Source organism: Oncorhynchus keta, unplaced genomic scaffold (assembly GCF_023373465.1).
Source record: "Oncorhynchus keta strain PuntledgeMale-10-30-2019 unplaced genomic scaffold, Oket_V2 Un_contig_22294_pilon_pilon, whole genome shotgun sequence".
NCBI lineage: Eukaryota > Metazoa > Chordata > Actinopteri > Salmoniformes > Salmonidae > Oncorhynchus > Oncorhynchus keta.
Window position 1 is genome coordinate 10,001 of NW_026282839.1, and position 23,846 is coordinate 33,846.

Here is a 23,846-nt window from a genome sequence, read left to right on the forward strand (position 1 = left end):
AGTCAGCCAGTCAGTGAGTCAGTCAGTCAGCCAGTCAGTCAGCCAGTCAGTCAGTCAGTCAGCCAGTCTGTCAGTCAGTCAGTCAGTCAGCCAGTCTGTCAGTCAGTCAGTCAGCCAGTCTGTCAGCCAGCCAGTCAGTCAGTGAGTCAGTCAGAGAGAGAGAAAGGACGTACCATGTTTGCAGAAGCCTCTGTCATACCAGGGACAGTCTTTGATCTTAGACTCTGGGTCGATGTGGAGGAAGGGGCACTCCTTGTTACTGCACTCACCTAGACACACAGAGACACACAGAGACACACAGTTAGCAGATACAGATGGGGGGGACACTCCTTGTTACTGCACTCACCTAGACACACAGAGACACACAGAGACACACAGTTAGCAGATACAGATGGGGGGCACTCCTTGTTACTGCACTCACCTAGACACACAGAGACACACAGAGACACACAGTTAGCAGATACAGATGGGGGGCACTCCTTGTTACTGCACTCACCTAGACACACAGAGACACACAGAGACACACAGTTAGCAGATACAGATGGGGGGGGCACTCCTTGTTACTGCACCTAGACACCAGAGACACACAGAGACACACAGAGACACACAGAGACACACAGAGACACACAGTTAGCAGATACAGATGGGGGGGGACACTTGTTACTGCACTCTCCTAGACACACAGAGACACACAGAGACACACAGAGACACACACAGTTAGCAGATACAGATGGGGACACACTTGTTACTGCACTCACCTAGACACACAGAGACACACAGAGACACACAGAGACACACAGAGACAGATGGGGGGGGACACACAGTTAGCAGATACAGATGGGGGGACACTCCTTGTTACTGCACTCTCCTAGACACACAGAGACACACAGAGACACACAGAGACACACACAGTTAGCAGATACAGATGGGGGGGGGGGACACTCCTTGTTACTGCACTCTCCTAGACACACAGAGACACACAGAGACACACAGTTAGCAGATACAGATGGGGGGGGGACACTCCTTGTTACTGCACTCTCCTAGACACACAGAGACACACAGAGACACACAGAGACACACAGTTAGCAGATACAGATGGGGGGACACTCCTTGTTACTGCACTCTCCTAGACACACAGAGACACACAGAGACACACAGTTAGCAGATACAGATGGGGGACACACAGAGTTACTGCACACTCCTAGACACACAGAGACACACAGAGACACACAGAGACACACAGAGACACACAGTTAGCAGATACAGATGGGGGGGCACACAGAGTTACTGACACACTCCAGACACACAGAGAGACACACAGAGACACACAGAGACACACAGAGACAGATGGGGGGACACAGTTAGCAGATACAGATGGGGGGGCACCTTGTTACTGCACTCACCTAGACACACAGAGACACACAGAGACACACAGAGACACACAGACACACAGAGACACACAGAGACACACAGAGACACAGAGACACACAGAGACACACAGTTAGCAGATACAGATGGGGGGGGGACACAGATACCTTGTTACTGCACTCTACCTAGACACACAGAGACACACAGAGACACACAGAGACACACAGAGACACACAGAGACACACAGTTAGCAGATACAGATGGGGGGGCACAGTTAGCAGATACAGATGGGGGGGACTGTTACTGCACTCTCCTAGACACACAGAGACACACAGAGACACACAGAGACACTGTAGTCAGTTAGCAGATACAGATGTGTGTTGTTGTCTTTAGGACAGTTCTCAGATTTATGTAGTGTTGTTGTCTTTAGGTCTCAGATCTTTATGTAGTGTTGTCTCTCAGATCATCGTGATGTGTGTTGTTTGTCAGATGGGGGTCTCAGATGGGGGGGGACTTTATGTAGTGTTGTCAGATCTCAGTTAGCAGATACATCGTGATGTGTGTTGTTGTCTGAGGTCTCTTTATGTAGTGGTGTCTCTCTCATACGTGATGTGTGTTGTTGTCTTTAGGTCTCTCTTTATGTAGTGTTGTCTCTCTCATCGTGACTGTGTGTAGTTGATGTCTTTAGGTCTCTCTTTATGTAGTGTTGCAGATACTTTAGGTCTCTCTTTATGTAGTGTTGTCTCTCTCATCAGATGATGGGGGTGACTGTAGTGTTGTCTTTAGGTCTCTCTTTATGTAGTGTTGTCTCTCTCATACGTGATGTGTGTTGTTGTCTTTAGACAGTCTCTCTTTATGTAGTGTTGTCTCTCTCATACACAGATGATGTGTGTTGTTGTCTTTAGGTCTCTCTTTATGTAGTGTTGTCTCTCTCATGGGGTGACTGTGTGTTGTTGTCTGAGGGGGGACTTTATGTAGTGTTGTCTCTCTCATGGTGATGTGTGTTGTTGTCTGAGGTCTCTCTTTATGTAGTGTTGTCTCTCTCATCAGTGATGTGTGTTGTTGTCTTTAGGTCTCTCTTTATGTAGTGTTGTCTCTCTCATCGTGATGTGTGTTGTTGTCTGGAGGTCTCTCTTTATGTAGTGTTGTCTCTCTCATCGTGATGTGTGTTGTTGTCTTTAGGATCTCTCTTTATGTAGTGTTGTCTCTCTCATACGTGATGTGTGTTGTTGTCTTTAGGTCTCTCTTTATGTAGTGTTGTCTCTCTCATCGTGATGTGTGTTGTTGTCTGAGGTCTCTCTTTATGTAGTGTTGTCTCTCTCATGGGGGTGATGTGTGTTGTTGTCTTTAGGTCTCTCTTTATGTAGTGTTGTCTCTCTCATCGTGATGTGTGTTGTTGTCTTTAGGTCTCTCTTTATGTAGTGTTGTCTCTCTCATCGTGATGTGTGTTGTTGTCTTTAGGTCTCTCTTTATGTAGTGTTGTCTCTCTCATCGTGATGTGTGTTGTTGTCTGAGGTCTCTCTTTATGTAGTGTTGTTGTCTTTAGGTCTCTCTTTATGTAGTGTTGTTGTCTGAGGTCTCTCTTTATGTAGTGTTGTCTCTCTCATCGTGATGTGTGTTGTTGTCTTTAGGTCTCTCTTTATGTAGTGTTGTCTCTCTCATCGTGATGTGTGTTGTTGTCTTTAGGTCTCGTGATGTGTGTTGTTGTCTTTAGGTCTCTCTTTATGTAGTGTTGTCTCTCTTGTTGTGATGTGTGTTGTTGTCTTTAGGTCTCTCTTTATGTAGTGTTGTCTCTCTTGTTGTGATGTGTGTTGTCTTTAGGTCTCTCTTTATGTAGTGTTGTCTCTCTCATCGTGATGTGTGTTGTCTTTAGGTCTCTCTTTATGTAGTGTTGTCTCTCTCATCGTGATGTGTGTTGTTGTCTTTAGGTCTCTCTTTATGTAGTGTTGTCTCTCTCATCGTGATGTGTGTTGTTGTCTTTAGGTCTCTCTTTATGTAGTGTTGTCTCTCTCATCGTGATGCGTGTTGTTGTCTGAGGTCTCTCTTTATGTAGTGTTGTCTCTCTCATCGTGATGTGTGTTGTTGTCTGAGGTCTCTCTTTATGTAGTGTTGTCTCTCTCATCGTGATGCGTGTTGTTGTCTTTAGGTCTCTCTTTATGTAGTGTTGTCTCTCTCATCGTGATGTCTGAGGTCTCTCTTTATGTAGTGGTGTCTCTCTCATCGTGATGCGTGTTGTTGTCTTGGGTCTCTCTTTATGTAGTGTTGTTGTCTGAGGTCTCTCTTTATGTAGTGTTGTCTCTCTCATCGTGATGTCTGAGGTCTCTCTTTATGTAGTGTTGTTGTCTTTAGGTCTCTCTTTATGTAGTGTTGTTGTCTTTAGGTCTCTCTTTATGTAGTGTTGTCTCTCTCATCGTGATGTGTGTTGTCTTTAGGTCTCTCTTTATGTAGTGTTGTCTCTCTCATCGTGATGTGTGTTGTTGTCTTTAGGTCTCTCTTTATGTAGTGTTGTCTCTCTCATCGTGATGTGTGTTGTTGTCTGGGTCTCTCTTTATGTAGTGTTGTCTCTCTCATCGTGATGTGTGTTGTTGTCTGAGGTCTCTCTTTATGTAGTGTTGTCTCTCTCATCGTGATGTGTGTTGTTGTCTTTAGGTCTCTCTTTATGTAGTGTTGTCTCTCTCATCGTGATGTGTGTTGTTGTCTGAGGTCTCTCTTTATGTAGTGTTGTCTCTCTCATCGTGATGTGTGTTGTTGTCTTTAGGTCTCTCTTTATGTAGTGTTGTCTCTCTCATCGTGATGTGTGTTGTTGTCTTTAGGTCTCTCTTTATGTAGTGTTGTCTCTCTCATCGTGATGTGTGTTGTTGTCTGAGGTCTCTCTTTATGTAGTGTTGTCTCTCTCATCGTGATGTGTGTTGTTGTCTTTAGGTCTCTCTTTATGTAGTGTTGTCTCTCTCATCGTGATGTGTTGTTGTCTTTAGGTCTCTCTTTATGTAGTGTTGTCTCTCTCATCGTGATGTGTGTTGTTGTCTTTAGGTCTCTCTTTATGTAGTGTTGTCTCTCTCATCGTGATGTGTGTTGTTGTCTGAGGTCTCTCTTTATGTAGTGTTGTCTCTCTCATCGTGATGTGTGTTGTTGTCTTTAGGTCTCTCTTTATGTAGTGTTGTCTCTCTCATCGTGATGCGTGTTGTTGTCTGAGGTCTCTCTTTATGTAGTGTTGTCTCTCTCATCGTGATGCGTGTTGTTGTCTTTAGGTCTCTCTTTATGTAGTGTTGTTGTCTGAGGTCTCTCTTTATGTAGTGTTGTCTCTCTCATCGTGATGTCTGAGGTCTCTCTTTATGTAGTGTTGTCTCTCTCATCGTGATGTGTGTTGTTGTCTGAGGTCTCTCTTTATGTAGTGTTGTCTCTCTCATCGTGATGTGTGTTGTTGTCTTTAGGTCTCTCTTTATGTAGTGTTGTCTCTCTCATCGTGATGTGTGTTGTTGTCTTTAGGTCTCTCTTTATGTAGTGTTGTTGTCTTTAGGTCTCTCTTTATGTAGTGTTGTTGTCTGAGGTCTCTCTTTATGTAGTGTTGTTGTCTGAGGTCTCTCTTTATGTAGTGTTGTCTCTCTTTATGTAGTGGTGTCTCTCTCATCGTGATGCGTGTTGTTGTCTTGGGTCTCTCTTTATGTAGTGTTGTTGTCTGAGGTCTCTCTTTATGTAGTGTTGTCTCTCTCATCGTGATGTGTGTTGTTGTCTGAGGCCTCTCTTTATGTAGTGTTGTTGTCTTTAGGTCTCTCTTTATGTAGTGTTGTCTCTCTCATCGTGATGTGTGTTGTTGTCTGAGGTCTCTCTTTATGTAGTGTTGTTGTCTTTAGGTCTCTCTTTATGTAGTGTTGTCTCTCTCATCGTGATGTGTGTTGTTGTCTTTAGGTCTCTCTTTATGTAGTGTTGTCTCTCTCATCGTGATGTGTGTTGTTGTCTTTAGGTCTCTCTTTATGTAGTGTTGTCTCTCTCATCGTGATGTGTGTTGTTGTCTGAGGTCTCTCTTTATGTAGTGTTGTCTCTCTCATCGTGATGTGTGTTGTTGTCTTTAGGTCTCTCTTTATGTAGTGTTGTCTCTCTCATCGTGATGTGTGTTGTTGTCTTTAGGTCTCTCTTTATGTAGTGTTGTCTCTCTCATCGTGATGTGTGTTGTTGTCTGAGGTCTCTCTTTATGTAGTGTTGTCTCTCTCATCGTGATGTGTGTTGTTGTCTTTAGGTCTCTCTTTATGTAGTGTTGTCTCTCTCATCGTGATGTGTGTTGTTGTCTGAGGTCTCTTTATGTAGTGTTGTCTCTCTCATCGTGATGTCTGAGGTCTCTCTTACCGAACTTGGAGTAGAAGTAGCACTCGGGCATCTTGGTGTTCGTACTCACAGGAACTCACACTGGTCTCCCTTCTTACAGAGTCCTCTGAGCCAGTGTTTACACACCACTGGGTCAGTTCTATCCCACTGATGTGACGGAACGGACACATCCCACCTGCAGCCACACACACACTGGGTCAGTTCCTATCCACACACACACTGGGTCAGTTCCTATCCACACACACACACACACACTGGGTCAGTTCCTATCCACACACACACTGGGTCAGTTCCTATCCACACACACACACTGGGTCAGTTCCTACCACACACACACACTGGGTCAGTTCCCACACACACACACTGGGTCAGTTCCTATCCACACACACACACACACACTGGGTCAGTTCCACACACACACACTGGGTCAGTTCCTATACACACACACACACACACACACACTGGGTCAGTTCCTATACACACACACACACACTGGGTCAGTTCCTATCACACACACACACTGGGTCAGTTCCTATCCACACACACACTGGGTCAGTTCCATCCACACACACACTGGGTCAGTTCCTATCCACACACACTGGGTCACTGGGTCAGTTCCTAACCACACACACACTGGGTCAGTTCCTATCCACCACACACACACTGGGTCAGTTCCACACACACACACTGGGTCAGTTCCTATCCACACACACACTGGGTCAGTTCCTATCCACACACACACAGGGTCAGTTCCTATCCACACACACACTGGGTCAGTTCCTACACACACACACACACTGGGTCAGTTCCTATACACACACACACTGGGTCAGTTCCTATCCACACACACACACACACACACACACTGGGTCAGTTCCTATCCACACACACACACTGGGTCAGTTCCACACACACACACTGGGTCAGTTCCTATCCACACACACACACTGGGTCAGTTCCTATCCACACACACACTGGGTCAGTTCCTATACACACACACACTGGGTCAGTTCCTATCCACACACACACTGGGTCAGTTCCTATACACACACACACACTGGGTCAGTTCCTATCCACACACACACTGGGTCAGTTCCTATACACACACACACTGGGTCAGTTCCTATCCACACACACACACTGGGTCAGTTCCTATCCCACACACACACATCCACACACACACACTGGGTCAGTTCCTATCCACACACACACTGGGTCAGTTCCTCCACACACACACTGGGTCAGTTCCTATCCACACACACACTGGGTCAGTTCCTATCCACACACACACACTGGGTCACACACACACACTGGGTCAGTTCCTATCCACACACACACACTGGGTCAGTTCCTATCCACACACACACTGGGTCACACACACACACTGGGTCAGTTCCTATCCACACACACACACTGGGTCAGTTCCACACACACACACTGGGTCAGTTCCTATCCACACACACACACTGGGTCAGTTCCTATCACACACACACACACTGGGTCAGTTCCTATCCACACACACACTGGGTCACACACACACTGGGTCAGTTCCTATCCACACACACACACACTGGGTCAGTTCCACACACACACACACACTGGGTCAGTTCCACACACACACACTGGGTCAGTTCCTATCACACACACACACTGGGTCAGTTCCTATCCACACACACACTGGGTCAGTTCCTATCCACACACACACTGGGTCAGTTCCTATCACACACACACACTGGGTCAGTTCCTATACACACACACACTGGGTCAGTTCCTATCCACACACACACCGGGTCAGTTCCTATCCACACACACACACACACACACTGGGTCAGTTCCTATCCACACACACACACAGTTCCACACACTGGGTCAGTTCCTATCCACACACACACTGGGTCAGTTCCTATCCACACACACACTGGGTCAGTTCCTACACACACACACACACACTGGGTCAGTTCCTATACACACACACACACTGGGTCAGTTCCTATCACACACACACACTGGGTCAGTTCCCACACACACACTGGGTCAGTTCCTATCCACACACACACTGGGTCAGTTCCTATCACACACACACACTGGGTCAGTTCCTATACACACACACACTGGGTCAGTTCCTATCCACACACACACACTGGGTCAGTTCCTATCCACACACACACACTGGGTCACACACACACACACTGGGTCAGTTCCTATCCACACACACACACTGGGTCAGTTCCTATCCACACACACACACTGGGTCAGTTCCTATCCACACACACACTGGGTCAGTTCCTATCCACACACACACACTGGGTCAGTTCCTAACCACACACACACTGGGTCAGTTCCTATCCACACACACTGGGTCAGTTCCTATCCACACACACACTGGGTCAGTTCCTATCCACACACACACTGGGTCAGTTCCTATCCACACACACTGGGTCAGTTCCTATACACCCACACACACACTGGGTCAGTTCCTATCCACACACACACTGGGTCAGTTCCTATCACACACACACACTGGGTCAGTTCCTATCCACACACACACTGGGTCAGTTCCTATCCACACACACACACTGGGTCAGTTCCTATCCACACACACACACACTGGGTCAGTTCCTATACACACACACACTGGGTCAGTTCCTATCCCACACACACACTGGGTCAGTTCCTATCCACACACACACACTGGGTCAGTTCCTATCACACACACACACTGGGTCAGTTCCTATCACACACACACACTGGGTCAGTTCCTATCCACACACACACACTGGGTCAGTTCCTATCCACACACACACTGGGTCAGTTCCTATACACACACACACTGGGTCAGTTCCTATCCACACACACACACTGGGTCAGTTCCTATCCACACACACACACTGGGTCAGTTCCTATCCACACACACACTGGGTCAGTTCCTATCCACACACACACACTGGGTCAGTTCCTATCCACACACACTGGGTCAGTTCCTATCCACACACACACACTGGGTCAGTTCCTATCCACACACACACTGGGTCAGTTCCTATCCACACACACACTGGGTCAGTTCCTATCCACACACACACTGGGTCAGTTCCTATCCACACACACACTGGGTCAGTTCCTATCCACACACACACTGGGTCAGTTCCTATCCACACACACACACCACTGGGTCAGTTCCTATCAGTTCCATCCACACACACACACTGGGTCAGTTCCTATCCACACACACACACTGGGTCAGTTCCTATCCACACACACACTGGGTCAGTTCCTATACACACACACACACACACACTGGGTCAGTTCCTATACACACACACACACACACTGGGTCAGTTCCTATCCACACACACACACTGGGTCAGTTCCTATCCACACACACACTGGGTCAGTTCCTATCACACACACACTGGGTCAGTTCCTATCCATCCACACACACACTGGGTCAGTTCCTATCCACACACACACTGGGTCAGTTCCTATCCACACACACACACTGGGTCAGTTCCTATCACACACACACACTGGGTCAGTTCCTATCCACACACACACTGGGTCAGTTCCTATCCACACACACACTGGGTCAGTTCCTATCCACACACACACTGGGTCAGTTCCTATCCACACACACACTGGGTCAGTTCCTATCTACACACACACACTGGGTCAGTTCCTATACACACACACACACTGGGTCAGTTCCTATCCACACACACACTGGGTCAGTTCCTATCCACACACACACTGGGTCAGTTCCTATCCACACACACACTGGGTCAGTTCCTATCCACACACACACACACTGGGTCAGTTCCTATCCACACACACACACACTGGGTCAGTTCCTATCCACACACACACTGGGTCACACACACACACTGGGTCAGTTCCTATCCACACACACACTGGGTCAGTTCCTATACACACACACACACTGGGTCAGTTCCTATCCACACACACACACACTGGGTCAGTTCCTATCCACACACACACTGGGTCAGTTCCTATCCACACACACACTGGGTCAGTTCCTATCACACACACACACTGGGTCAGTTCCTATCCACACACACACTGGGTCAGTTCCTATCAGTTCCACACACACTGGGTCAGTTCCACACACACACACTGGGTCAGTTCCTATCCACACACACACACACTGGGTCAGTTCAGTTCCTATCCACACACACACTGGGTCAGTTCCTATCCACACACACACACTGGGTCAGTTCCTATCCACACACACACACTGGGTCAGTTCCTATCCACACACACACTGGGTCAGTTCCTATCCACACACACACTGGGTCAGTTCCTATCCACACACACACTGGGTCAGTTCCTATCCACACACACACACTGGGTCAGTTCCTATCCACACACACACTGGGTCAGTTCCTATCCACACACACACTGGGTCACACACACACACACTGGGTCAGTTCCTATCCACACACACACTGGGTCAGTTCCTATCCACACACACACTGGGTCAGTTCCAGTTATCCACACACACACTGGGTCAGTTCCTATCCTATCACACACACACACTGGGTCAGTTCCTATCCCACACACACACTGGGTCAGTTCCTATCCACACACACACTGGGTCAGTTCCTATCCACACACACACACTGGGGGTCAGTTCCTATCACACACACACTGGGTCAGTTCCTATCCACACACACACTGGGTCAGTTCCTATCCACACACACACACTGGGTCAGTTCCTATCACACACACACACTGGGTCAGTTCCTATCCACACACACACTGGGTCACTGGGTCAGTTCCTATCCACACACACACTGGGTCAGTTCCTATCCACACACACACTGGGTCAGTTCCTATCCACACACACACTGGGTCAGTTCACTGGGTCAGTTCCTATCCACACACACACACTGGGTCAGTTCCTATCCACACACACACTGGGTCAGTTCCTATCCACACACACACACACTGGGTCAGTTCCTATCCACACACACACACACTGGGTCAGTTCCTATCCACACACACACTGGGTCAGTCCACACACACACCAGTTATCCACACACACACTGGGTCAGTTCCTATCCCACACACACACTGGGTCAGTTCCTATCACACACACACACTGGGTCAGTTCCTATCCACACACACACTGGGTCAGTTCCTATCCACACACACACTGGGTCAGTTCCTATCCACACACACACACAGGGTCAGTTCCTATCCACACACACACTAGTCAATTCATTAAATACATTTACACACAGACACTTACAGATCAGTTTATACACACATCCCCAGCAGAGACACACACACACACACACACTTGTAGAGGAGGCTGTAGTAGTCACATAGAGAGAAGTCATCACCGATAATACTCACCTTTGAGACAGGCTGCTCTCATGAAGAACTCACACACAGCAGCCCCGGACTCTGCACACACAGGAAGTTACAATACAAAACCCATACATAATTCTCAAACTCTGCAAAACACCGAACAATAAAACCAGTTAAAATGGTTAGCTAGCCAAGTTAGCTTAGCTACCATGCTAAAACTACAACAGTACCTAGCTAACGTTAGCTAACTGGCTAACTTAGTAAGTAGCGACTACTTACTGTCCATCCCGGGGAAAGGGAGAGGCTGAGCCCCCAGCTGCTGCTCCACAGCCATCTCTAGATCAAACTTGATGTGGTCCACGGTGGCTATCAGGTCCTGCATGATGGCAGGTCTCACTACGCTCCGACCAGACAGAAACAGGCTAGCTTAGCCTAGCCTAGCTTAGCTGTCTAACGGCAGTTAGCAATCAGCTAATCTGTGAAATCTCGCTTTAAGTAGCTGATATATCTCAACCATAAAAAGGCGTGGGAGCTAGATTGCTTTGTCTAGCTAATTGTATATATTTTTAATGTGTAGAAATCAACAGTGGGAAAAGTTAGATGAACTAAGACAAGTCCCGTTTGTCTTGTTGATCTGCCATCTTGTTTCTCCTGCCTCCAGAAGGCGGGCGGGTTGAACTCTAACCTTTGACCTGGAGGAGGGGTTAAAATGCCGACGAATCGATCTTATAAGAGAGAGTCTGGATGTGAACTTGCCAGAAGATGCCGACCCTAGAATTACGCTTGTTTACACAGAACTGCACTGGGGTCAGACTGCAACCATGGTTACATTTAAGATCCCCATTGAGCTATAGTGTGAGATATGGACTGGAACAGGGTAACGCAATGGGATAAGCCACCATACTCCACATACAGTTAACCACAACTTTGTAAGATACAGCAAGTCACACCATGAGCTCAATATTGTCACATACAAACACAAGGACAAAGCATCTGCTGGGCTGTTATCTACCGTTTTGCAACATGCAGGTCAGGCAGGTCACACCATGTTACTCAGTTCTTGTCACACACACACAAACAGGCAAGTAGATGTAGCAAGCAGTTGTTTACTCTCATGATGATGCTCAAGTGCACAAATGCAGATACTTCACACAGCCAACATCAGATAATATTGAATCATATATATATATATATATATGATAATGGCTATAATGTAAAATACCGGATCCCACAATCCCTGCCGTATCTGTTAACAAGCCTAGTTCCAGGGTGCACATGATTTACATCCTGGGGTAGCCCGTTTCACCCAGGATGGGATCTTTTTTTGTTATTGTCAGGGTTTAGATCTTTAGTGAGTGTATGTCAGAGAACACATGATGAAATGGGCACAGACAACAGCACAAAGGGCAAGAAGGTAGAGACAATAATACATCATGCAAAGTAGCCACAACTGTCAGTAAGAGTGTCCATGATTGAGTCTTTGAATGAAGAGATGGAGATAAAACTGTCCAGTTTGAGTGTTCAAATGTCCATTATCAAGTAAAATCACTACCTACTCTACCCCCCAACTCTCCTCTGTCTTCTACACTGAAATCCTCCCTCTAACTCCTCTCTGTCTTCTACCCCCTCTAACTCTCCTCTGTCTTCTACTGTACCCCCTAACTCTCCTCTGTCTTCTACTCTACCCCCCTAACTCTCCTCTGTCTTCTACTCTACCCCCCCTAACTCTCCTCTGTCTTCTACTCTACCCCCCTAACTCTCCTCTGTCTTCTACACTGAAATCCTGCTCTCTAACTCCTCTCTGTCTTCTACCCCCCTAACTCTCCTCTGTCTTCTACTCTACCCCCCTAACTCTCCTCTGTCTTCTACACTGAAATCCTCCTCTCTAACTCCTCTCTGTCTTCTACCCTCCCCCCTAACTCTCCTCTGTCTTCTACACTGAAATCCTCCTCTCTAACTCCTCTCTGTCTTCTACACTGAAATCCTCCTCTCTAACTCCTCTCTGTCTTCTACACTGAAATCCTCCTCTCTAACTCTCCTCTGTCTTCTACACTGAAATCCTCCTCTCTAACTCCTCTCTGTCTTCTACACTGAAATCCTCCTCTCTAACTCCTCTCTGTCTTCTACACTGAAACGACTGGACAGGAGAAAACAGAATACAGCACTTTCACATCCCATTTTCAGATGTCTAGGATGGAGAAGAGAAGGGGATGGAAGAGGAGGCCAGAAGAGGGGCGGGACCCAGGGTTCCAGAACATCAAATTCCTGATGCATTGTGGGTATATTGACTGTGACTGATGTAAAATAGATAATGAGTAGTTATTTATGATATACAGCCTTTTGTCAGAAAAATAACCAAATAAACAAATGGACCCGTCTAACCTGTTAATGGTATTATATCAGTCAAATATAATCACGATTTAACTACACGGAACAAAAATAGAAACGCAACATGCAACCATTTCAAAGATTTTACTAAGTTACAGAACATATATGGAAATAAGTCCATTGAAATCAATGCCTTAGGCCCTAATCTATGGATTTCACATGACTGAGAATACAGATATGCATCTGTTGGAGATTTCCGAGTTCCCGGTTGTTTTGAACGCGGCAAAAGCCCCAATTGAATGAGTATAGAATTGAGTGACGTACATATCGTGCGAGGATCGAGCTGAAAGACCCTTCTACGGTGTGACGTTAATAAGAAGCGACGGTGAGCAGGCCGACGACATCAATACAACAAAAATAGGACGGGGGAGGAAATAAGGTTTTGTTGTTTTTGGTTAAATAAATCCGGTTGATTCAACGCAATGCCGAAAGTGAAAAGGAGCAGGAAACCACCGCCGGATGGCTGGGAGTTGATTGAACCGACATTGGACGAATTAGACCAAAAAATGAGAGAAGGTAATTTGTAGCTAGGTAATAATGTTAGCCACCTACGCTAGTTAAGTCCGTACCAAACGAGGCTCCGCTAACATCATGTCGACACAATGTTGACATTTGTTTCGGATATTTAACCAGTAAACTAGTACTCATTTCGCGAGCTATGTTACCGAGCTGTATGAATCTGACTTGGCCAGATGCCGACCGCTGTCTGCCGTTAACTTATTTACTCGTGTCTGTATGTTTCCTTTTTCCTATTGTGTGTTCTTGTTCAGATACCCTCGAAAATCATGACCCAAAATGTTGACGTTATATAGGAAGCTTCTAAGTTAACTACACTGAATAAAAATATAAACGCAACATGCAACACATTTTTTAAAAATGTTACTGAGTTCATATATAATGAAATCCTTAAACTGAAATAAATTATTTAGGCCCTAATCTGTGGATTTCACATGACAGGGAATACAGATATGCATCTATTGGTCACAGATACCTAATAAAAAAGTAGGGGTGTGGATCAGAACCAGTCAGTACCTGGTGTGGGTCAGAACCAGTCAGTATCTGGGGTGGATCAGAACCAGTCAGTATCTGGGGTGGATCAGAACCAGTCAGTATCTGGGGTGGATCAGAACCAGTCAGTATCTGGTGGATCAGAACCAGTCAGTATCTGGGGTGGATCAGAACCAGTCAGTATCTGTGTGGATCAGAACCAGTCAGTATCTGGTGTGGATCAGAACCAGTCAGTATCTGGTGTGGATCAGAACCAGTCAGTACCTGGGGTGGATCAGAACCAGTCAGTATCTGGGGTGGATCAGAACCAGTCAGTACCTGGGGTGGATCAGAACCAGTCAGTACCTGGGTGGATCAGAACCAGTCAGTACCTGGAGTGGATCAGAACCAGTCAGTACCTGGGTGGATCAGAACCAGTCAGTATCTGGGTGGATCAGAACCAGTCAGTATCTGGTGTGGATCAGAACCAGTCAGTATCTGGTGTGGATCAGAACCAGTCAGTATCTGGTGTGGATCAGAACCAGTCAGTATCTGTGGATCAGAACCAGTCAGTATCTGGGGTGGATCAGAACCAGTCAGTATCTGGGTGGATCAGAACCAGTCAGTATCTGGTGTGGATCAGAACCAGTCAGTATCTGGTGTGGATCAGAACCAGTCAGTACCTGGTGTGGATCAGAACCAGTCAGTACCTGGTGTGGATCAGAACCAGTCAGTATCTGGGGTGGATCAGAACCAGTCAGTATCTGGGGTGGATCAGAACCAGTCAGTATCTGGGGTGGATCAGAACCAGTCAGTATCTGGGGTGGATCAGAACCAGTCAGTATCTGGGGTGGATCAGAACCAGTCAGTATCTGGGGTGGATCAGAACCAGTCAGTATCTGGGGTGGATCAGAACCAGTCAGTATCTGGGGTGGATCAGAACCAGTCAGTATCTGGGGTGGATCAGAACCAGTCAGTATCTGGGTGGATCAGAACCAGTCAGTATCTGGGGGTGGATCAGAACCAGTCAGTATCTGGGGTGGATCAGAACCAGTCAGTATCTGGTGTGGATCAGAACCAGTCAGTATCTGGGGTGGATCAGAACCAGTCAGTATCTGGGGTGGATCAGAACCAGTCAGTATCTGGGGTGGATCAGAACCAGCCAGTATCTGGGGTGGATCAGAACCAGTCAGTATCTGGTGTGGATCAGAACCAGTCAGTATCTGGGGTGGATCAGAACCAGTCAGTATCTGGGGTGGATCAGAACCAGTCAGTATCTGGGGTGGATCAGAACCAGTCAGTATCTGGGGTGGATCAGAACCAGTCAGTATCTGGGGTGGATCAGAACCAGTCAGTATCTGGGGTGGATCAGAACCAGTCAGTATCTGGGGTGGATCAGAACCAGTCAGTATCTGGGGTGGATCAGAACCAGTCAGTATCTGGTGTGGATCAGAACCAGTCAGTATCTGGGGTGGATCAGAACCAGTCAGTATCTGGTGTGGATCAGAACCAGCCAGTATCTGGTGTGGATCAGAACCAGTCAGTATCTGGTGTGGATCAGAACCAGTCAGTATCTGGTGTGGATCAGAACCAGTCAGTATCTGGTTGGATCAGAACCAGTCAGTATCTGGGGTGGATCAGAACCAGTCAGTATCTGGTGTGGATCAGAACCAGTCAGTACCTGGTGTGGATCAGAACCAGTCAGTATCTGGTGTGGATCAGAACCAGTCAGTACCTGGTGTGGATCAGAACCAGTCAGTATCTGGTGTGGATCAGAACCAGTCAGTATCTGGTGTGGATCAGAACCAGTCAGTATCTGGGGTGGATCAGAACCAGTCAGTATCTGGGTGGATCAGAACCAGTCAGTATCTGGTAGGGATCAGAACCAGTCAGTATCTGGTGTGGATCAGAACCAGTCAGTATCTGGTGTGGATCAGAACCAGTCAGTAGGGGTGGATCAGAACCAGTCAGTATCTGGGGTGGATCAGAACCAGTCAGTACCGTGGGGCGGATCAGAACCATGGTATCTGGGTGGATCAGAACCAGTCAGTATCTGGGGTGGATCAGAACCAGTCAGTATCTGGGGTGGATCAGAACCAGTCAGTATCTGGGGTGGATCAGAGCCAGTCAGTATCTGGGGTGGATCAGAACCAGTGAGTATCTGGGGTGGATCAGAACCAGTCAGTATCTGGGGTGGCCCAGAACCAGTCAGTATCTGGTGTGGATCAGAACCAGTCAGTATCTGGGGTGGATCAGAACCAGTCAGTACCTGGGGTGGATCAGAACCAGTCAGTACCTGGTGTGGATCAGAACCAGTCAGTATCTGGATGTGGATCAGAACCAGTCAGTATCTGGGGTGGATCAGAACCAGTCAGTATCTGGTTGGATCAGAACCAGTCAGTACCTGGTGTGGATCAGAACCAGTCGTATCTGGTGTTCAGAACCAGTCAGTATCTGGTGGGAGGAGAACCAGTCAGTATGGAGTGGTCAACCAGTGATGGTGAGATCATGGAACCAGTCAGTACCTGGGGTGGATCAGAACCAGTCAGTATCTGGGGTGGATCAGAACCAGTCAGTACACTGGGGTGGATCAGAACCAGTCAGTATCTGGGTGGATCAGAACCAGTCAGTATCTGGGGTGGATCAGAACCAGTCAGATTATCTGGTGTGGATCAGAACCAGTCAGTATCTGGTGTGGATCAGAACCAGTCAGTATCTGGGGTGGATCAGAACCAGTCAGTATCTGGGGTGGATCAGAACCAGTCAGTATCTGGTGTGGATCAGAACCAGTCAGTATCTGGGTGGATCAGAACCAGTCAGTATCTGGGGTGGATCAGAACCAGTCAGTATCTGGTGTGGATCAGAACCAGTCAGTACCTGGTGTGGATCAGAACCAGTCAGTACCTGGGTGGATCAGAACCAGTCAGTATCTGGTGTGGATCAGAACCAGGAGAGTATCTGGGGTGGATCAGAACCAGTCAGTATCTGGGGTGGATCAGAACCAGTCAGTATCTGGGGTGGATCAGAACCAGTCAGTATCTGGTGTGGATCAGAACCAGTCAGTATCTGGGGTGGATCAGAACCAGTCAGTATCTGTGTGGAGTCAGAACCAGTCAGTATCTGGGGTGGATCAGAACCAGTCAGTTCTGGGGTGGATCAGAACCAGTCAGTATCTGGCCAAGGATCAGAACCAGTCAGTTTTGGAGAGAACCAGTCAGTATCTGGTGTGGATCAGAACCAGCCAGTATCTGGGGTGGATCAGAACCAGTCAGTATCTGGTGTGGATCAGAACCAGTCAGTATCTGGGGTGATCAGAACCAGTCAGTATCTGGGGTGGATCAGAACCAGTCAGTATCTGGGGTGGTCAGAACCAGTCAGTATCTGGGGTGGATCAGAACCAGTCAGTATCTGGTGTGGATCAGAACCAGTCAGTATCTGGGGTGGATCAGAAACCAGTCAGCATAGGGTAGGGGGGTGGATCAGAACCAGTCAGTATCTGGGGTGGATCAGAACCAGTCAGTATCTGGGGTGGATCAGAACCAGTCAGTATCAAAATGGATCAGAACCAGTCAGTATCTGGGGTGGATCAGAACCAGTCAGGATCAGGGGGTGGATCAGAACCAGTCAGTATCTGGGGTGGATCAGAACCAGTCAGTATCTGGTGTGGATCAGAACCAGTCAGAATGGATCAGAAAGTCAGTATCTGGGGTGGATCAGAGTCAGTAGGAGTGGAAGAACCAGTCAGTATCTGGTGTGGATCAGAACCAGTCAGTACCTGGTGTGGATCAGAACCAGTCAGTACCTCCATTTCAGAACCAGTCAGTACCCGGTGTGGATCAGAACCAGTCAGTATCTGGTGTGGATCAGAACCAGTCAGTATCTGGTGTGGATCAGAACCAGTCAGTATCTGGTGTGGATCAGAAAACCAGTCAGTATCTGGGGTGGATCAGAACCAGTCAGTATCTGGTGTGGATCAGAACCAGTCAGTATCTGGTGTGGATCAGAACCAGTCAGTATCTGGTGTGACCATTTGCTCATGCATTGCGACACGCCTCCTTCTCATAGAGTTGATCAGGATGTTGATTCTGGCCTGTGTAATGTTGTCCCACTCCGCTTCAATGGCTTTGAGAAGTTGCTGGATATTGAGGGAAACTGGAACATGCTGTCGATCCAGAGCATCCCAAACATGCTCAGTGGGTGACATGTCAGGTGAGTATACAGGCCATGGAAGAACTGGGACATGTTCAGCTTCCAGGGATTGTGTACAGATCCTTGCGACGGCCGTACACTATCATGCTGAAACATGAGGTGATGGCGGCAGATGAATGGCACGACAATGGGGGCCTCAGGATCTCGTCACGGGTATCTCTGTGTATTCAAATTGTCAGCAATAAAATGCAATTGAGTTTGTTGTATGTAGCTTATGCCTGCCCCATACCATAACCCCACCATGGGGCACTCTGTTCACAGCGTTGACATCAGCAAACACCATACCATAACCACACAACCACCATGGGGCCATCAGCAAACCCCCCATAATGCCATACACGCTGTCGGCCATCTGCCCCCCCATAATGAAATCAGGATTCATCATCATGAAAACCCCCCATAATTCTCCAGCGTACCAGTGACCATAATGCCATACACGCTGTCGGCCATCTGCAAACCCCCCATAATGCCAGTCACGCTGTCGAGACCATCTGCACAACGGCCCCCATAATGCCATACACGTTGGTTCGGCCATCTGCAAACCCCCCATAATGCCGAGACGCTGTCGGCCATCTGGGCCCCCCATAATGCCATACACGCTGTCGGCCATCTGCCAGTCAGTTGAAACCAGGATTCATCCGTGAAGAACATAATTCTCCAGTGACCATCGAAGACAGTTTGCCCACTGAAGTTGGTTACGGCCGAACTGCAGTCAGGTCGAGACCCCGGTGAGGACAACGGGCACGCAGATGACAGTTTGAAGTTGGTTACGGCCGAACTGCAGTCAGGTCGAGACCCTGGTGAGGACAACGGGCACGCAGATGACAGTTTGAAGTTGGTTACGAAAGCCGAACTGCAGTCAGGTCGAGACCCTGGTGAGGACAACGGGCACGCAGATGACAGTTTGAAGTTGGTTACGGCCGAACTGCAGTCAGGTCGAGACCCCGTGAGGAACAACGGGCACGCAGATGACAGTTTGAAGTTGGTTACGAAGCCGAACTGCAGTCAGGTCGAGACCCTGGTGAGGAAACGGGCACGCAGATGACAGTTTGAAGTTGGTTACGGCCGAACTGCAGTCAGGTCGAGACCCCGGTGAGGACAACGGGCACGCAGATGACAGTTTGAAGTTGGTTACGGCCGAACTGCAGTCAGGTCGAGACCCTGGTGAGGACAACGGGCACGCAGATGACAGTTTGAAGTTGGTTACGAAAAGCCGAACTGCAGTCAGGTCGAGACCCTGGTGAGGACAACGGGCACGCAGATGACAGTTTGTGGAGAAATTCTTTAGCTGTGCAAACCTACAGTTTCCGGGTGGCTGGTCTCAGACAATCCCACATGTAAAGAAGCCGGATGTGGAGGACCTGGGCTGGGGTGTGGTTTGTGGTTGTTAAGCTGGTTGGACACACTGACAAATTCTCTAAAGGAAAAATACTCTAAATGACGGAGGTGGCTTATGGTAGAGGAATGAACATTGAATTCTCTGGCAACATCTCTGGTGGACATTACTGCAGTCAGCATGCCAATTTACACGCTCCCTCAACTTGAGACACCTGTGGCATTGTGTTGTGTGACAGAACTGCATTTTAAACATATTATATATTATTATTATATTTTAGAGTGGCCTTTTATTGTCCCCAGCGCAAGGTGCACCTGTGTAACAATCATGCTGTTTTAATCAGCTTGATATGCCACACCTGTCAGGTGGATGGATTATCTTGGCAAAGGAGAAATGCTTACTAACAGGGAGGTAAACAAAGTTGTGCACAATTTGAAAGAGATTCGTTTTTTTTTTTTTTTTTTTTTTCTGAACATTTCTGGGATTTAAAAAATAAAATCATTTCAGGTCATGAAACATGTTGCGTTTTTATTTTGTTGTTCAGTATAATTAGTTTAGCAACCAACCAGCCAGCTAGTAGCTACAATATAAAGGTGATGTATGAATGTGAATCTTGGATAACGGTTATCTTGGATAATGTGCATCTTGCATCTTGGATAATCTTGGATAATGTTATCTTGGATAATTCCTGTATTGTATTATATTGATGACGAGCTGTGATTGTCTCCTTCCAGCCGAGACGGAGCCTCACGAGGGAAAGAGGAAGGTGGAGTCCCTGTGGCCGATATTCAGACTGCATCATCAGAGGAGCAGATATATCTTCGACTTGTTCTACAAGAGGAAGGCCATCAGCAGAGGTAGATGTTATAGAAGAGGAAGGCCGTCAGCAGAGGTAGATGTTATAGAAGAGGAAGGCCGTCAGCAGAGGTAGATGTTATATAAGAGGAAGGCCATCAGCAGAGGTAGATGTTATAGAAGAGGAAGGCCGTCAGCAGAGGTAGATGTTATAGAAGAGGAAGGCCGTCAGCAGAGGTAGATGTTATATAAGAGGAAGGCCGTCAGCAGAGGTAGATGTTATATAAGAGGAAGGCCGTCAGCAGAGGTAGATGTTATAGAAGAGGAAGGCCGTCAGCAGAGGTAGATGTTATATAAGAGGAAGGCCGTCAGCAGAGGTAGATGTTATAGAAGAGGAAGGCCGTCAGCAGAGGTAGATGTTATAGAAGAGGAATGCAGTCAGCAGAGGTAGATGTTATATAAGAGGAATGCCGTCAGCAGAGGTAGATGTTATAGAAGAGGAAGGCCGTCAGCAGAGGTAGATGTTATATAAGAGGAAGGCCGTCAGCAGAGGTAGATGTTATATAAGAGGAAGGCCGTCAGCAGAGGTAGATGTTATATAAGAGGAAGGCCGTCAGCAGAGGTAGATGTTATATAAGAGGAAGGCCGTCAGCAGAGGTAGATGTTATATAAGAGGAAGGCCTTCAGCAGAGGTAGATGTTATAGAAGAGGAAGGCGTCAGCAGAGGTAGATGTTATAGAAGAGGAAGGCCGTCAGCAGAGGTAGATGTTATATAAGAGGAAGGCCGTCAGCAGAGGTAGATGTTATATAAGAGGAAGGCAGTCAGCAGAGGTAGATGTTATAGAAGAGGAAGGCCGTCAGCAGAGGTAGATGTTATAGAAGAGGAAGGCAGTCAGCAGAGGTAGATGTTATATAAGAGGAAGGCCGTCAGCAGAGGTAGATGTTATAGAAGAGGAAGGCCGTCAGAGGTAGATGTTATAGAAGAGGAAGGCCGTCAGCAGAGGTAGATGTTATATAAGAGGAAGGCCATCAGCAGAGGTAGATGTTATATAAGAGGAAGGCCGTCAGCAGAGGTAGATGTTATATAAGAGGAAGGCAGTCAGCAGAGGTAGATGTTATAGAAGAGGAAGGCCGTCAGCAGAGGTAGATGTTATAGAAGAGGAAGGCAGTCAGCAGAGGTAGATGTTATAGAAGAGGAAGGCAGTCAGCAGAGGTAGATGTTATAGAAGAGGAAGGTCGTCAGCAGAGGTAGATGTTATAGAAGAGGAAGGCCGTCAGCAGAGGTAGATGTTATAGAAGAGGAAGGCCGTCAGCAGAGGTAGATGTTATAGAAGAGGAAGGCCGTCAGCAGAGGTAGATGTTATAGAAGAGGAAGGCCGTCAGCAGAGGTAGATGTTATATAAGAGGAAGGCCGTCAGCAGAGGTAGATGTTATAGAAGAGGAAGGCCGTCAGCAGAGGTAGATGTTATAGAAGAGGAAGGCCGTCAGCAGAGGTAGATGTTATAGAAGAGGAAGGCCATCAGCAGAGGTAGATGTTATATAAGAGGAAGGCCTTCAGCAGAGGCTCCTGTTATGACCTCCAGGACAGGCTCCAGAGGTGACCTCCAGGACAGGAAGGCAGTGACCTCCAGGACAGGCTAGATGTTATCCAGAGGACAGGCTGCAGAGGTAGATGTTCCAGGACAGGCTCCCGTGACCTCCAGACAGGCTGATGCGGTGATATCCAGGACAGGCGTCAGCGGTGACCTCCAGAGGAAGGCCTGTAGTGAGGTCCAGGACTGTTATATAAAGAGGAAGGCCTCAGCACAGGTAGATGTTACTGTATATAAGAGGAAGGTTAATGTTCAGCTGGCTTGTTTTTAGGTTACTGCTCTTTGTGTGTGTGTGTGTGTGTGTGTGTGTGTGAAGGTGTCAGCAGAGGTAGATGTTGTAGAGCTGAAGGCTACTGTCAGCAGAGGTAGATGTTATAGAAAGAAGGCCTGATCAGCCAAGTGGTAGATGTTATAGAGAACCAGCAGAGGTAGATGCATCCAGACACGAGACACCAACTTTGGAACCAACTGCATCTGTAGAGAGGAAGAGCAACAGAGGTAGATGTTATAGAATAGGAAGGCTATCACAAGGTAGATGTTACTACTACACTACTACACAATAGATAGTACTACTGTTATATAAGAGGAATACCGTCACAGAGGTAGATGTTCCCAAGAGCAAACAGAGGTGGTGAGTATATAAGAGGAACGTCAGCAGAGGTAGATGTTATAGACAATAGGAAGTACTCAGCTAGAGGTAGATGTTACCATATCAATACACTCAGCAGAGGTAGAGTTATAAGAGCAAACTCAGGAGGTAGAGTACTATAGTACTACTACACAATACATAGTACTACTACACTACTATACTATATCAATACACTCTGCATCTGTAGAGTTCCCAAGAGGAAAGTCAGCAGAGGTAGATGTTATATAAGAGGAATACTATAGTACTAGGTACACTGTTATATAAGATCAAGGCAGTCAGCATCTGTAGAGTTCCCAAGAGGAACGTCAGCAGAGGTAGATGTTACTATAGTAGGCCTCACAGAGGTAGATGTTATACAGTAGGCCGTCACAGAGGTAGATGTTATACACTAGGATACTATATCAATACACTCTACATCTAAGAGTTCCCAAGAGCAAACTCAGGTGGTGAGTACTATAGTACTACTACAGCAAGGTAGATGTTATATAACACAATACTATAGTACTACTACACTGTTATACCATATCAATACACTCAGCATCTGTAGAGTTAAGAGCAACTGGAGGTGGTGAGTACTATAGTACTACTACACAATACTATAGTACTACTACACTGTTATACTATAGGAATACACTCTACATCTGTAGAGTTCCCAAGAGCAAACTGGAGCAGTGGTGATGTTACTATAGTACTACTACACAATACTATAGTACTGTTACACTAACAGGAAGGCTATAGTACTACTATAGTAAGTAGATGTTATACCATATCAATACACTCTGCAGAGGTAGATGTTCCCAAGAGCAAACTGGAAGGTGTCAGCAGAGAGTACTATAGTTATACTATAGTACTAAGGCACAATACAGAGGTAGAT

The 23,846-nt window shown here is 47.1% G+C and overlaps 1 long non-coding RNA gene and 1 pseudogene across 50 annotated transcripts; one reads left to right on the top strand and one right to left on the bottom strand.

Moving 5' to 3' along the window:
* Window positions 1-11,874, bottom strand: part of LOC127921391 (cleavage and polyadenylation specificity factor subunit 4-like) — a 15,428-nt pseudogene extending 3,554 nt beyond the window's left edge.
* A 1,820-nt stretch (window positions 11,875-13,694) lies between these two features.
* LOC118382000 (uncharacterized) lies at window positions 13,695-22,232 on the top strand. Of its 50 annotated transcripts, none has more exons than XR_008108875.1 (6): window positions 13,695-13,920; window positions 20,671-20,863; window positions 20,899-21,143; window positions 21,458-21,562; window positions 21,598-21,667; window positions 21,980-22,232. It is a non-coding gene; the product is annotated as an uncharacterized LOC118382000 (long non-coding RNA). The 50 variants fall into 50 exon arrangements; XR_008108884.1 differs by having other exon boundaries at window positions 22,015-22,231; XR_008108901.1 differs by having other exon boundaries at window positions 22,050-22,230.
* Window positions 22,233-23,846: the final 1,614 nt, after the last annotated feature.